The sequence below is a fragment of the Mobula birostris genome, chromosome 7, assembly GCF_030028105.1.
Source record: "Mobula birostris isolate sMobBir1 chromosome 7, sMobBir1.hap1, whole genome shotgun sequence".
NCBI classification, from domain to species: Eukaryota; Metazoa; Chordata; class Chondrichthyes; order Myliobatiformes; family Myliobatidae; genus Mobula; species Mobula birostris.
In genome coordinates this window covers 143,494,337-143,507,332 of record NC_092376.1, presented here as the reverse complement: position 1 = coordinate 143,507,332, position 12,996 = coordinate 143,494,337, and the positions used below count along the sequence as shown (strand labels likewise).

The following is a 12,996-nucleotide window of genomic DNA, read 5'->3' as shown; positions in this document are numbered from 1 at the left end:
GCATGCTCAGTGCGAACCGTCACCAGGACAAAAATACGCGGCCGCTTGAAGTCGAACTCAGGCCGATTCCTCACTTACTTGTTCGGGCCCAAGCACCGGAGCTTGGCACCGACTATCCCGGGATGGTTTATTCCCAGCCGTCACGTCGGAGAATGCTGCTGTAACTTGTTCAAACGGTCCGGCCGGTCTCGTGGAAATGCTTTCGTTCTCTTTCGACTTTCTATTCCACCCAGTTGTTGTATTTTCTTCGCTAATGATTAGACAACATCTGCGTCACTAACCGAAGCTGCTACCGGAAGTTACATCACCCCGATTGACCATGCTAGCCATTGACAGACAGGCTGCCCAATTACGTCACCGTCAAGCGAGCTGCCGCCGCCAGGTAGCTTGTTACTATGGTCCCGGGGGTGGGACTGGAGTTGGGGCTGAAGCTTTCCCGGCTGGTATGGACCTGCAAACACGCCCGTGAGGTTATGATGCAGAATTTTCTGTATATTTATCTCAATGCAAGCGCCAAACGAAGTTAAATTAATCATTTTGCTTATAGCAGTCCCTCTAAATATGTTTTTCGCATGCCAATACCATATATGTTCGATGGTCAAGTATTATGAAAGAATGTAATGAGTGCTCCAGTTAGAGTAAATTAATGCCACAATTAAAACAAGCTGTATTGCAGTACTGTGCTAGATTTAGTCGTACAGTAATGTTGCATTACTGCAGTCAAAGCCGGCACTATGATATTCCAGTGTGAGTCCTGATGAAGGGTCTCGGCCCGAAACCTCGACTGGACTCTTCCACAGATGCTGCCCGGCCTGCTGAGTTACTCCAGCGTTCTGTGTGTGTTGCTTGAATGCAATTTTTCTCTTGTCTGTGATATTCCTGAGTCCACAATAAGACCTATTGTTATAAAGCTGTCAAGTGCTGTAGGGTTTTCAGGATCTTACCCATGTGACAATTCTTTATTATGTGGTTGTGGAGGAAGATGTAAAATAAACTAGCAGAGCAAATTCCCACACTTGAGATTACAGCATGAATCATTTATAAAGAGCAAAAACCTTGATTTGTTCCTATGTATCCATAGTTCAGAGAAGTTGAAGACTGCATCACTTTCTTGTTGAGGTTAGCACAGTCATAGACTTGCAAAGCAAAACAAGATTTTCTTTTGCACAATTCGGTACTTCATGCCAGAATATACTCAGTTACAAAGCAATGAACGAACCACAAGAATGGTCTGTAGTTACAAAGGAAGATTGAATAGGCTGCAGTTATAATTATTGGAATATAGGTCAGATTCAGATTTATTTACCACATGTTCATTGAAACAAGCAACCAAATATGTTGTTTGATGTGCTGCGGACAGCCAGTAAGTGCTGCCACGCTTTCTCGTAAGGTGTGACCTTGTAGTTTATAAAATAATGTGGGGCATATGTAAGGTGGTTAGACGGGTTCTGTTTTTCCGTATAGGACTGGAGGGCACCAGTTTAAGGTGAAAAGGAGAAATTTAATGGAGATCTGAGGGGTACATTTTTCCACACAGAGGGTAGTGATTATCTGGAACGATCTGCCAGAAGAAGTAGTAGAGGGTGTATACAATACTGAATTTAAAAGATGTTTGGACAGGTACTTAGATATATTCCTTTTAAACATATCACAGATCAACACTGTGCACCTCAGGGGTGCGTGCTTAGCCCACTGTTCTCGCTCTATATACCCATGACTGTGTGGCTAGGCATAGCTCAAATGCCATCTATAAATTTGCTGATGATGATACAACCATTGTTGGTAGAATCTCAGATGGAGTTGAGAGAGCATACAGGAGTGAGATAGACCAACTAGTGGAGTGGTGCTGCAGCAACAACCTGGCACTCAATGTCAGTAAGACGAAAGAGCTGATTGTGGACTTCAGGAAGGGTAAGATAAAGGAACACATACCAATCCTCATAGAGGAATGAGAACTGGAGAGAGTGAGCAGTTTCAAGTTCCTGGGTGTCAAGATCTCTGAGGACCTAACCAGGTCCAACACACCGATGCAGTTGCAAAGAAGGCAAGACAGCAACTATATTTCATTAGGAGTATGAAGAGATTTGGCATGTCGACAAATGCACTCAAAAACTTCTATGGATGTACTGTGGAGAGCATTCTGACAGGCTGCATCACTGTCTGGTATAGGGGGGCTACTGCACAGGACCGAAAGAAGCTGCAGAGGATTGTAAATTTAGCCGGCTCCATCTTGGGTACTAGCCTACAAAGTACCCAGGACATTTTCAAGGAGCAGTGTCTCAGAAAGACAGTGTCCATTTTTAAGGACCTCTAGCACCCAGGGCATGCCCTTTTCTCACTGTTACCATCAGGTAGGAGATTCAGAAGCCTGAAGGCACACACTCTGATTCAGGAACAGCTTCTTCCCCTCTGCCATCTGATTCCTAAAAGGACATTGAACCAATGAACCCTATCTCACTTTTTAATATATATTATTTCTGTTATTGCATGATTTTTAATCTATTTAATTATACATACACTGTAATTCATTATTTATTTATTATTATTATTTTCTTCTTCTATATTATGCATCACATTGAACTGCTGCTGCTAACAAATTTCATGTCACATGCCAGTGATAATAAACCTGATTCTGATTCTGATTCTTATAAGCATCGTTATATCCCTTTTAAACATACCCCTTAATAAGGCATAGAGGGATATGGGGTTAATATTGGCAAATGGGAAACTACATGTCACAATTGGCGTAAATATGAGCCGTTATGGCCTATTTCTGTGTTGTATGGTTCTATAACTCTTTAGAATTCACAAGCATATAACTCAAACAAATGAAAAACCAGACCACAAGTGCAATGAGGGAGATGCTTGTAAATCAGAATCAGGTTTCATATCACCAGCATATGTTATGAAATTTGTTGTTTTTGCGGCAGCAGTGCAATGCAATACATAATAATAAAAATTGTTAATTCCAGAAAAAAATACATATATATAATGGTTAAATAAGTAGTGAAAATCAGAAATGAAGTTGAGTTCATGGGTTCAGTGTTCATTCAGAAATTGGATGGCTAGATTTTTTGACATTATGTTGGTTGAGGTTTAAATTTTAACTTACATCAGGGTTACCCTTGTTCTTTCTCAAAATAATGACATGCATATTTTGATGTCAATTGAATGAGTGGATAGGTCTGTCGTTTAATATCTTCACCAGAAAAGCAATAAAGAGACTCAGGTTTCTGGATTGAGCATTCAACTTTTGGCTGAGTTGATGATGATACATAATGAGCCACATCTTGTTTATCATCTATTAATGTTGATTAATTAATGTAATGCAATTCAAAAAATGGAATGATGATATTGGTGCTTAAAGCTGACTAATTTCGGAATTGAAAATACAAAATAAACAAGTTTTAGATAAAGGAAAGGAAGTGATATTCAGAGAAGTCTCCAATCTGGCTGACTAGTTGGAAAGCAAGCTTGAGATACAGTGAGTCTGTCAAAGTTAATTTATTATCAAACTGCATATACGTCACCATATGTAACCCTGAAATTTATTTTCTTGAGATGAATCACCATAAATGCAAGACACACGAATCAATGAAAGGTCACACCCAACAAGATGGACCACTGTGGAAAAAAAACAGCAAACTGTACAAGTACAAAAAGAAGGACAAAAAAAGAAATAATAATAAGTAAATAAACAATAAATATTGAGAACTTGGGGTGTAGAGTCTTTGAAGGTGAATCCATAGGTTGTGGGAACAGTTCAGCAATGGGGCAAGTGAAGTTGAGTGAAGTTAGACCCTCTAGTTCTAGATGAGGGGTAATAACTGTTACTGAACCTAGAGTTGTGAATGCTGAGGCTCCTGTACCTTCTTCCTGATGTCAGCAGTGACAAGAGAGCATGTTCTGGATGGTGGGTGTCCTTTATGATGGATACTGCTTTCCCGAGACAGCACTCTGTATAAATGTGCTCACTGGTGAGGCAGGCTTTACCATGATGGACTGGGCTGTATTCACTATTTTTTTGTAGGTTTTCCTGTCCAGTGGCATTGGTGTTTCCATGCCAGGCCATGCTTGTACCCAGTCTCCACCACGCATCTATTGAAGTTTATCAGAGTTTTAGATGACATGCCACATCTTCACAGACTTCTAATTGCTCCATAATGGCAAGTTTACAGGTGCCATTTTTTATAAAATAAAAGTTTTAAAAGGAAAAACCTTCAAAACCTCTGCTGAGTATGTACAAAGTACTTGAGTCACTCAACAGTACTAGATTCCTTAACATAAAGCAAATAAAAATGAAAAACTCAATCCAAAAAGTAAACTTAGCATATTAAAAAGAGAGTAAGGAAAACTATGAAAATAAACTTACTTTTAAGTACATCATTAATCATTATTCTAATCTTACACTGAATTCTAGGGAAATATATAATGAAAAGTAACACACACAAAATGCTGGAGGAACTCAGCATCTATGCAAAAGGGTAAACAGTCATCATTTCAGGCAGAGACCCTTCATCAGGACCAGGATGTTTACTCTTTGCCATAGGTGCTGCCTAGCCTGCTGAGTTCCTCCAGCATTTTGTGTGTGTTGCTTGGATTTCCAGCATCTACAGCTTCTCTCTTGTTTGTGATATAATGAAAAGAGCTTTTTTAAAAGAATTAATATAGAGTTGCTTGTGTGATGTTCATAACTTTGCACAATTTTTAGCAAGGCACCCAGTATGAGTTGAGAAATTATAACAAAAATGTTTTTAAAAGGAGAACCATTTGACAATAATGTTTATGAACTGATCAATGAGTGGACAGGCTAACTAAAATTTATTCATTTTTAGGATATGGGGATTCCTGGCCCAAAGAGAATTATTGTTCATTTCTGCTGACTGTGTAGTGAAGCTAATGCTTTCAGGAAGATTCCATGATTTTGACCCAAATAATATAAGAGTTTATAGGGCAGGGGTGACGAACCTTTTTGAAACAGTGTGCCCAAATTTGTGATTATCTTCAAGGAAAGGAATTGTTGGCATTTTGGGTCATAACCCTACATCTGGATCACGTGGATGTGTAACAAAGAAGGTAAAGGAGATTGATGCATTTACTGTCTACATGAATTTTAACAAGGCCTTTACTAGGTCCCAGATAGCATATTGATCAAAAAAGTAAAAACCCAAGGGGTTCAAGAGAATGGGTCAAATTTTATATTACCTCATGTATAAATCTATCCATGGAGTAGACAGAAGAAAAAAACATTAGATTTTAACAGATGGGTCGGTTATTTGTACAGAAAATTGGTAGATGGAATTTAACCCAGGGATTTAACTCCCATACTGTTAAAGGTCTAGACGGGTTAGGGTTTGTCAAATGTGTTCAGGAAAGTTTTCTAAATCAATATATAGAGGTACCAACTAGAGAGGATGCAATATTAAATCTCCTATTAGGAAACGAGTTAGGACAGATGACTGAAGTGTGTGTAGGGGAACACTTTGGTTCCAGTGATCATAACACCGTTAATTTCAACTTGATCATGGATAAAGATAGCTCTGGTCCTCGAGTTGAGGTTCTAAACTGGAAAAAGGCCAAATTTGAAGAAATGAGAAAGGATCTAAAAAGTGTGGATTGGGACAGGTTGTTCTTTGGCAAGGATGTGATTGGTAAGTGGGAAGCCTTCAAAGGAGAAATTTTGAGAGTGCAGAGTTTGTATGTTCCTGTCAGGATTAAAGACAAAGTGAATAAGAATAAGGAACCTTGGTTCTCAAGGGATATTGGAACTCTGATAAAGAGGAAGAGAGAGATGTATGACATGTATAGGAAACAGCGAGCAAATAAGGTGCTTGAGGAGTATAAAAAGTGCAAAAAATACTTAAGAAAGAAATCAGGAGGGCTAGAAGAAGACATGAGGTTGCTCTGGCAGTCAAGGTGAAGGATAATCCAAAGAACTTCTACAGGTATATTAAGAGCAAAAGGATAGTAAGGGATAAAATTGGTCATCTTGAAGATCAGAGTGGTCGGCTATGTATGGAACCAAAAGAAATTGGGGAGATCGTAAATGGTTTTTTTGCGTCTGTATTTACTAAGGAAACTGACATGGAGTCAATGGAAATAAGGCAAACAGGTAGTGAGGTCATGGAACCTACACAGATTGAAGAGGAGGAGGTGCTTGCTACCTTGAGGTAAATCAGAGTAGATAAATCCTCAGGACCTGACAGGGTATTCCCTGGGACCTTGAAGGAGACTAGTGTTGAAATTGCAGGGGCCCTGGCAGATATATTTAAAATGTCGGTACCTACAGGTGAGGTGCCGGAGGATTGGAGGATAGCTCATATTGTTCTGTTATTTAAAAAAGGCTCTAAAAGTAATCCGGGAAATTACAGGCCGGTAAGTTTGACGTCGGTAGTAGGTAAATTATTGGAAGGAGTACTAAGAGATAGGATCTACAAGTATTTGGATAGACGGACTTATTAGGGAGAGTCAACATGGCTTTGTGCATGGTAGGTCATGTTTAACAAAATTAATTAGAGTTTTTTGAGGAGGTTACCAGGAAAATGGATGAAGGGAAGGCAGTGGATGCTGTCTACATGGACTTCAGTAAGGCCTTTGACAAGGTCCCGCATGGGTGGTTAGTTGGGAAGATTCAGTCGCTGGGTATACATGGAGAGGTAGTAAAGTGGATTAGACATTGGCTCAATGGAAGAAGCCAGAGAGTGGTAGTGGAGGATTGCTTCTCTGAGTGGAGGCCTGTGACTAGTGGTGTACCGCAGGGATCAGTACTGGGTCCATTGTTATTTGTCATCTATATCAATGATCTGGATGATAATGTGGTAAATTGGATCAGCAAATTTGCTGATGATACAAAGATTGGAGGTATAGTGGACAGTGAAGAAGGTTTTCAAAGCTTGCAGAGGGATTTGGACCAGCTGGAAAAATGGGCTGAAAAATGGCAGATGGAGTTTAATACAGACAAGTGTGAGGTATTGCACTTTGGAAGGACAAACCAAGACAGAACATATAAGGTAAATGGTAGGGCACTGAGGAATGCAGTAGAACAGAGGGATCTAGGAATACAGATACAAAATTCCCTAAAAGTGGCATCACAGGTAGATAGGGTCGTAAAGAGAGTTTTTGGTACATTGGCCTTTATAAATCAAGGTATTGAGTATAAGAGTTGGAATGTTATGGTGAGGTTGTATAAGGCATTGGTGAGGCCGAATTTGGAGTATTATATGCAGTTTTGGTCACCAAATTGCAGGAAGGGTATTAGTGAGGTTGAAAGAGTGCAGAGAAGGTTTACAAGGATGTTGCCGGGACTTGAGAAATTGAGTTACAGAGAAAGGTTGAATAGGTTAAGACTTTATTCCCTGGAGCGTAGAAGAATGAGGGGAGATTTGGTAGAGGTATATAAAATTATGATGGGTATAGATAGAGTGAATGCAAGCAGGCTTTTTCCACTGAGGCTAGGGGAGGAAAAAACCAGAGGACATGGGTTAAGGGTGAAGAGGGAAAAGTTTAAAGGAAACATTGGGGGGGGCTTCTTCACACAGAGAATGGTGGGAGTGTGGAATGAGCTGCCAGATGAAGTGGTAAATGCGGGCTCACTTTTAACATTTCAGAAAAACTTGGACAGGTACATGGATGGGAGGTGTATGGAGGGATATGGTCCAGGTGCAGATCAGTGGGACGAGGCAGAAAAATGGTTTGGCACAGCCAAGAATAGCCAAAAGGCCTGTTTCTGTGCTGTAATGTTCTATGTTCTGTGTGTGAAGTAAAGCATTTAGGGAATTGGAACAGAGCAAGGGAGGATGTAGAATGATGTGAGGGAGCAGAGGAAATCTGGAGCTTATGTAGAGATCCTCAAAGATAGCAGGACAGGTCAATAAGATAGTTTGTAAAGAAATTTGTGTGGGAAGTTTTCCTTTAGTAATAGAGGTGTAATATACATGAACATGGAGCTTATACTAGATCTCTATACAAGAAGTTAAACAGCTTGAGTTCTGCATACAGGCTTGGTCAGCATATTTACGGGAATGATGTGATTGCTTTGAAAGAGATTTACAAAGATATTTCCAGGATTACAAAACTGTAGCAATGAGTAAAAGTTGTATAATTGAGGGTTGATTTCTTTGAAATCATGAAAGCTGAGGGAGAGTTAATGGAGATGTTTAAAACTTCGTAGTCAGATAGAGTAAATAGAATGGGTCTACTTCCCTAGACACAGGTTTCAGAAACCAGGACACCAGGAATTGGTGGCAGGATCAGAGGACTAAAAATCAAGGGCACTTTTTCTCTGAGACAATGGTAAGGGCCTCAAACTCATTGCCAAAATGATTCATATCAAGATACTGAATACAAACTAAAGGTAATCACGCTAAATTTTTACTTATCTTTTTCCTAGCCTTCAACTGGTGTACGAGCTTGAGACATAACGCTTTGGAAAGGATATTAAAGCCCCAAAGGATAGTGAAGAGGATATATCAAGAAGATGCCAGTGAATGAGTGAGTTCCATTATGTTGTGAGTTTGAAAAAAAATCTGATTATACTCTTTAGAACAAATAAAGTACAGCCTAGTACAGCTATTTTTCAGAGAAATTTCCTTTATCAATTAAGTCTAACCAAAGAGTCATAAAACATTTGGCAAAAGAACTAAAGAGTAAAGGAGAATTTACATTAAAAGAAAGAGGTACATACAGTCAGATCCATAAGTAATTTGTATTTGAATATGCGTTTGAAGAGACTAAATTTCAGAGATCTCGGATATAGTTGACTAAAATCAACAAAGACTGAAAATGACTGTTTTTGCACCTATAAAAGTGTAGTGTGTAAAAATAAATAAATAAATGTACAAATTTAAAACTTCTTAAGTTTAACAGTAAATTAGCTGCCTGTAACTCAGCCTTTCCCCGGGATATATTGTTTTGCATCTTTCTTTGCTTTAATCTCCATAAGACAGGAAATAACAAAAAAAGGTCTTTAGGAAATAACAAAGTAAAGATATTCAGAAACTACTTTCACTGTTAAAAGCCTTGAAAATAGCACCTTGTGCATAAAATGTTTTTTAAGGAGAACATTCCAAAATATTTTCCTACATGGTTACTGATTTTTTTGCCTTCGTGTATGTTTCAATATTTATTTAGCACTTTGTAAAAATTCTGCAGTGTGCTTGGTTGCTCAACCTGCTTGATCATTCTTTCTGTATGCAAAGCATTCATAGAACTGACAGCTGAAAACAACATGTTGACAAAGGTGAAGTCCGTGCTGCATATATTTGTAGGCATTTTCCTTGAGGTCTGCAATTGTTGGGAAATTATTAGAGTTTATAATCAAGGATAGAATGATTCAAACTTTCATCAACCAGATGATGAATATGTGAAGCATTAAATAATGCCAGAGAAACTTTGAATGGATTTGAATGTAAGCAAATGTGAAGAAACATAGAAAGCCCTCAGCACAATACAGGCCCTTTGGCCCACAAAGCTGTGCTGAACATGTCCTTACTATAGAAATTACCTAGGGTTACCCATCATCATCAGGTGCCATGCCCAGTTTGAGCTTTGACTGCCATGGCCCACACACTCCTGTTTCGGGTCAAGTGGATCAATTCATTGGTATTCATTTCCAGTTCTCTGGCTGCTGTCTCCATCATCATTTGTCTTTGCCTTCCTTTTGCTTTCTTCCCTTCAATCTTTCCCATAATTACTGTGCATTCTAACCCCTCTTTCCTAATCATATGTCCAATAAAGTTATGTTGCCTTTTCGTGATTTATACATTATTTCTCTTTTTGTGCTTGCTCTGTTCATGACATCCTCGTCAGGTATTCGTTTCGTCCCTGATATTCTTTGCATCCTCCTCAAAAACCACATCTCTGCTGCTTCAATTTGTTTCCTCATGTTAGTAGATATTGTCCAACATTCTGATAACAAAACTGGATAAACGTAACATTTCAGTACTCTGAGGCGGGTTGTCGTGCCTAGTTTAGTGTTGGTCAGTATACTCTTCATTCTCAAAAAGGTGTCTTTTGCCATCCCTATTCTTCTTTTGATGTCCGTGTTGCACCTGCCATCTGATGCCACCCAGCTTCCTAAGTAGCAAAAGTTCTGTACTTGCTTTATGTTTCCCCATTTATTTTCAGCCTGCAGATAGGATTCTCCTTCTTTTTGGATATCACCATACATTCTGTCTTTTTACAATTGATAGACCCATTTTTGCACTTTCTTCAACAACTATATCAATTAAGTTTTGTAGTTCTTCCTCCGTACTTGCAATTAACACAGTGTCATCTGCATATCTGAAATTATTGATGTTTTCACCGCCAACTTTGATTCCCAAGATGTTTCTTATTTTTTGTAATATTGTTTCACTGAACACATTAAACAAATCAGGGGAGAAAACACACCCTTGTCTAACACCTCTTTGATTTTCATAAACTGACTCACTTCTCCATCTATTCTTACAGCGGCAGTTTGTTCCCAGTACAGATTTCTGATTAGGCAGAGGTCTTTCGAATCTAGATCTAGAGTTTTCTGTAATATTTCAAATAACTTATTGTGCTTCACTTTATCAAATGCTTTTGTGTAGTCAATAAAACCAACAAACAAATCTTTTTGCACCTGAATAGCTCATTCTGATAATATCCTTAACAGGGTTACCCATAGCCCTCTATTTTTCTAAGCTCCATGTACCCATCCAGGAATCTCTTAAAAGACCCTATTGTATCTGCCTCCACCACCGCTGCCGGCAGCCCATTCCACTCACTCACTACTCCCTGAGTAAAAAACTTACCCCTGACATCTCCTCTGTACCTACTTCCATGCACCGTAAAACTGTGCCCTCTCGTGTTAGCCATTTCAGCCCTGGGAGAAAACCTCTGACTATCCACAAGATCAATGCCTCTCATCATCTTACACACCTCCAGCAGGTCACCTCTCATCCTCCGTCGCTCCAAGGAGAAAAGGCCGAGTTCACTCAACCTATTCTCACAAGGCATGCTCCCCAATTCAGGCAACATCCTTACGAATCTCCTCTGCACCCTTTCTATGGTTTCCACATCCTTCCTGTAGTGAGGTGACCAGAAATGAGCACAGTACTCCAAGTGGGATCTGACCAGGGACCTGTACTGCTGCAACATTACCTCTTGGCTCTTAAACTCAATCCCTCAATTGATGAAGGCCAATATACCGTATACCTTCTTAACCACAGAGTCAACCTGCGTAGCAACTTGGAGTGTCCTATGGACTCGGACCCCAAGATCCCTCTGATCTTCCACACTGCCAAGAGTCTTACCATTAATACGATGTTCTGCCATCATATTTGACCTACCAAAGTGAACCACCTCACACTTATCTGGGTTGAACTCCATCTGCCACTTCTCAGCCCAGTTTTGCATCCTATCGATGTCCCACTGTAACCTCTGACAGCCCTCCACACTATCCACAACACCCCCAACCTTTGTGTCATCAGCAAATTTACTAACCCATACCTCCACTTCCTCATCCAGGTCATTTATAAAAATCACGAAAAGAAAGGGTCCCAGAACAGATCCCTGAGGCACACCACTGGTCACCAACGTCCATGCAGAGTATGGCCCATCTACAACCACTCTTTGCCTTCTGTGGGCAGCCCAGTTCTGGATCCATAAAGCAATGTCCCTTTGTATCCCATCCCTCCTTACTTTCTCAATAAGCCTTGCATGGGGTACCTTATCAAATGCCTTGCTAAAATCCATACACACTACATCTACTGCTCTACCCTCATCAATGTGTTTAGTCACATCCTCAAGAAATTCAATCAGGCTTGTAAGGCACGACCTGCCTTTGACAAAGCCATGCTGACTATTCGTAATCATATTATACCTCTTCAAATGTTCATAAATCCTGCCTCTCAGGATCTTTTCCATCAGCTTACCAACCACTGAAGTAAGACTCACTGGTCTATAATTTCATGGGCTAGCTCCACTCACGTTCTTGAATAAGGGAACAACATCCAAAACTCTCCAGTCCTCCGGAACCTCTCCCATCCCCATTGATGATGCAGAGATCATCACCAGAGCCTCAGCAATCTCCTCCCTCGCCTCCCACCTGGGGTATACCTCGTCTGGTCCCAGTGACTTTTTCAATTATTAATTTTGGTCCTGAAAAATAAAGAAAAAAAATAGCTGTTTAATCCATAATGCAACTTTCAAATCGGGCCAGATTAATAAGAGAAATCATTTCTGTAGACGTGCACAAACAAGGAAGTCTTAGTTTCCAGCAGTTCCCAGGACTTCTGGGAGATCAGGGTACTAAATCTGCATTAGATTAGCCCCAGAGCAGGTCTAAAAACTCCATTTGTTTTTTTTAATAGAGTGAAACAGCTTCAACTGAGATAAGTAAGTTTCAGGTTGTACATCGTTTGAAATAATTTAAATGTACTTAATAGACCACTTAAATGTTTCTAATTGTTTGTGTTTTATACATCAATAGTGTGATTTAATATTTTTTAAAGATTCAATTCAATATTCATGAGCGTCGGCAATATTCACAAAGTACATTGACTGGTTCTGTGACTTAGTTGAATATGAAAGTATTTCTGGGGTAGGGTTTGAATCCTATGGGAAGGTTTCAGAGAGCCTCACTGAATTGAGGCTGGTTACAAGCCCAGATTGTTCCTTCAGGTAAGTGTGGATAGGAAAGCAATGAGCATGGATGACTCAGTGCCTACTGAAACGTACCAGATCAAACCTTGCCATTGATCAATCATTTGAGATATTTGGTCCCCCATATCTTACACTCATCATACCAGATCAGACCTTCCCATTGATCAATCAGTTGAGACATTTGGTCCCCCACATCTTACAGTCACTCTTCTGAAGAGTACAAAGCTGAAAGTAGCAGAGATGCAAAGAGAGATTGGAAGGCCTACACAGATCATTGAAATGTTATGGATGGTTGCAGAAGATAATCAGAAAAACCAATAAAATTATGACCTTCATACTTATAGCACCAGAATGCAAAATTCTGTAACC

The 12,996-nt window shown here is 39.7% G+C and overlaps 1 protein-coding gene across 4 annotated transcripts in view; it reads left to right on the top strand.

Moving 5' to 3' along the window:
* Positions 1 to 12,996, top strand: part of LOC140200476 (thymosin beta-11-like) — a 37,903-nt gene continuing 24,907 nt past the window's right edge. The window contains exons 1-3 of one of the 4 annotated variants that reach the window (XM_072263845.1): positions 405 to 470; positions 4,836 to 5,076; positions 8,390 to 8,490. The gene's annotated coding sequence lies outside the window, so the exon portion shown is untranslated. The other 3 variants (XM_072263847.1, XM_072263844.1, XM_072263846.1) reach the window with 3 other exon arrangements.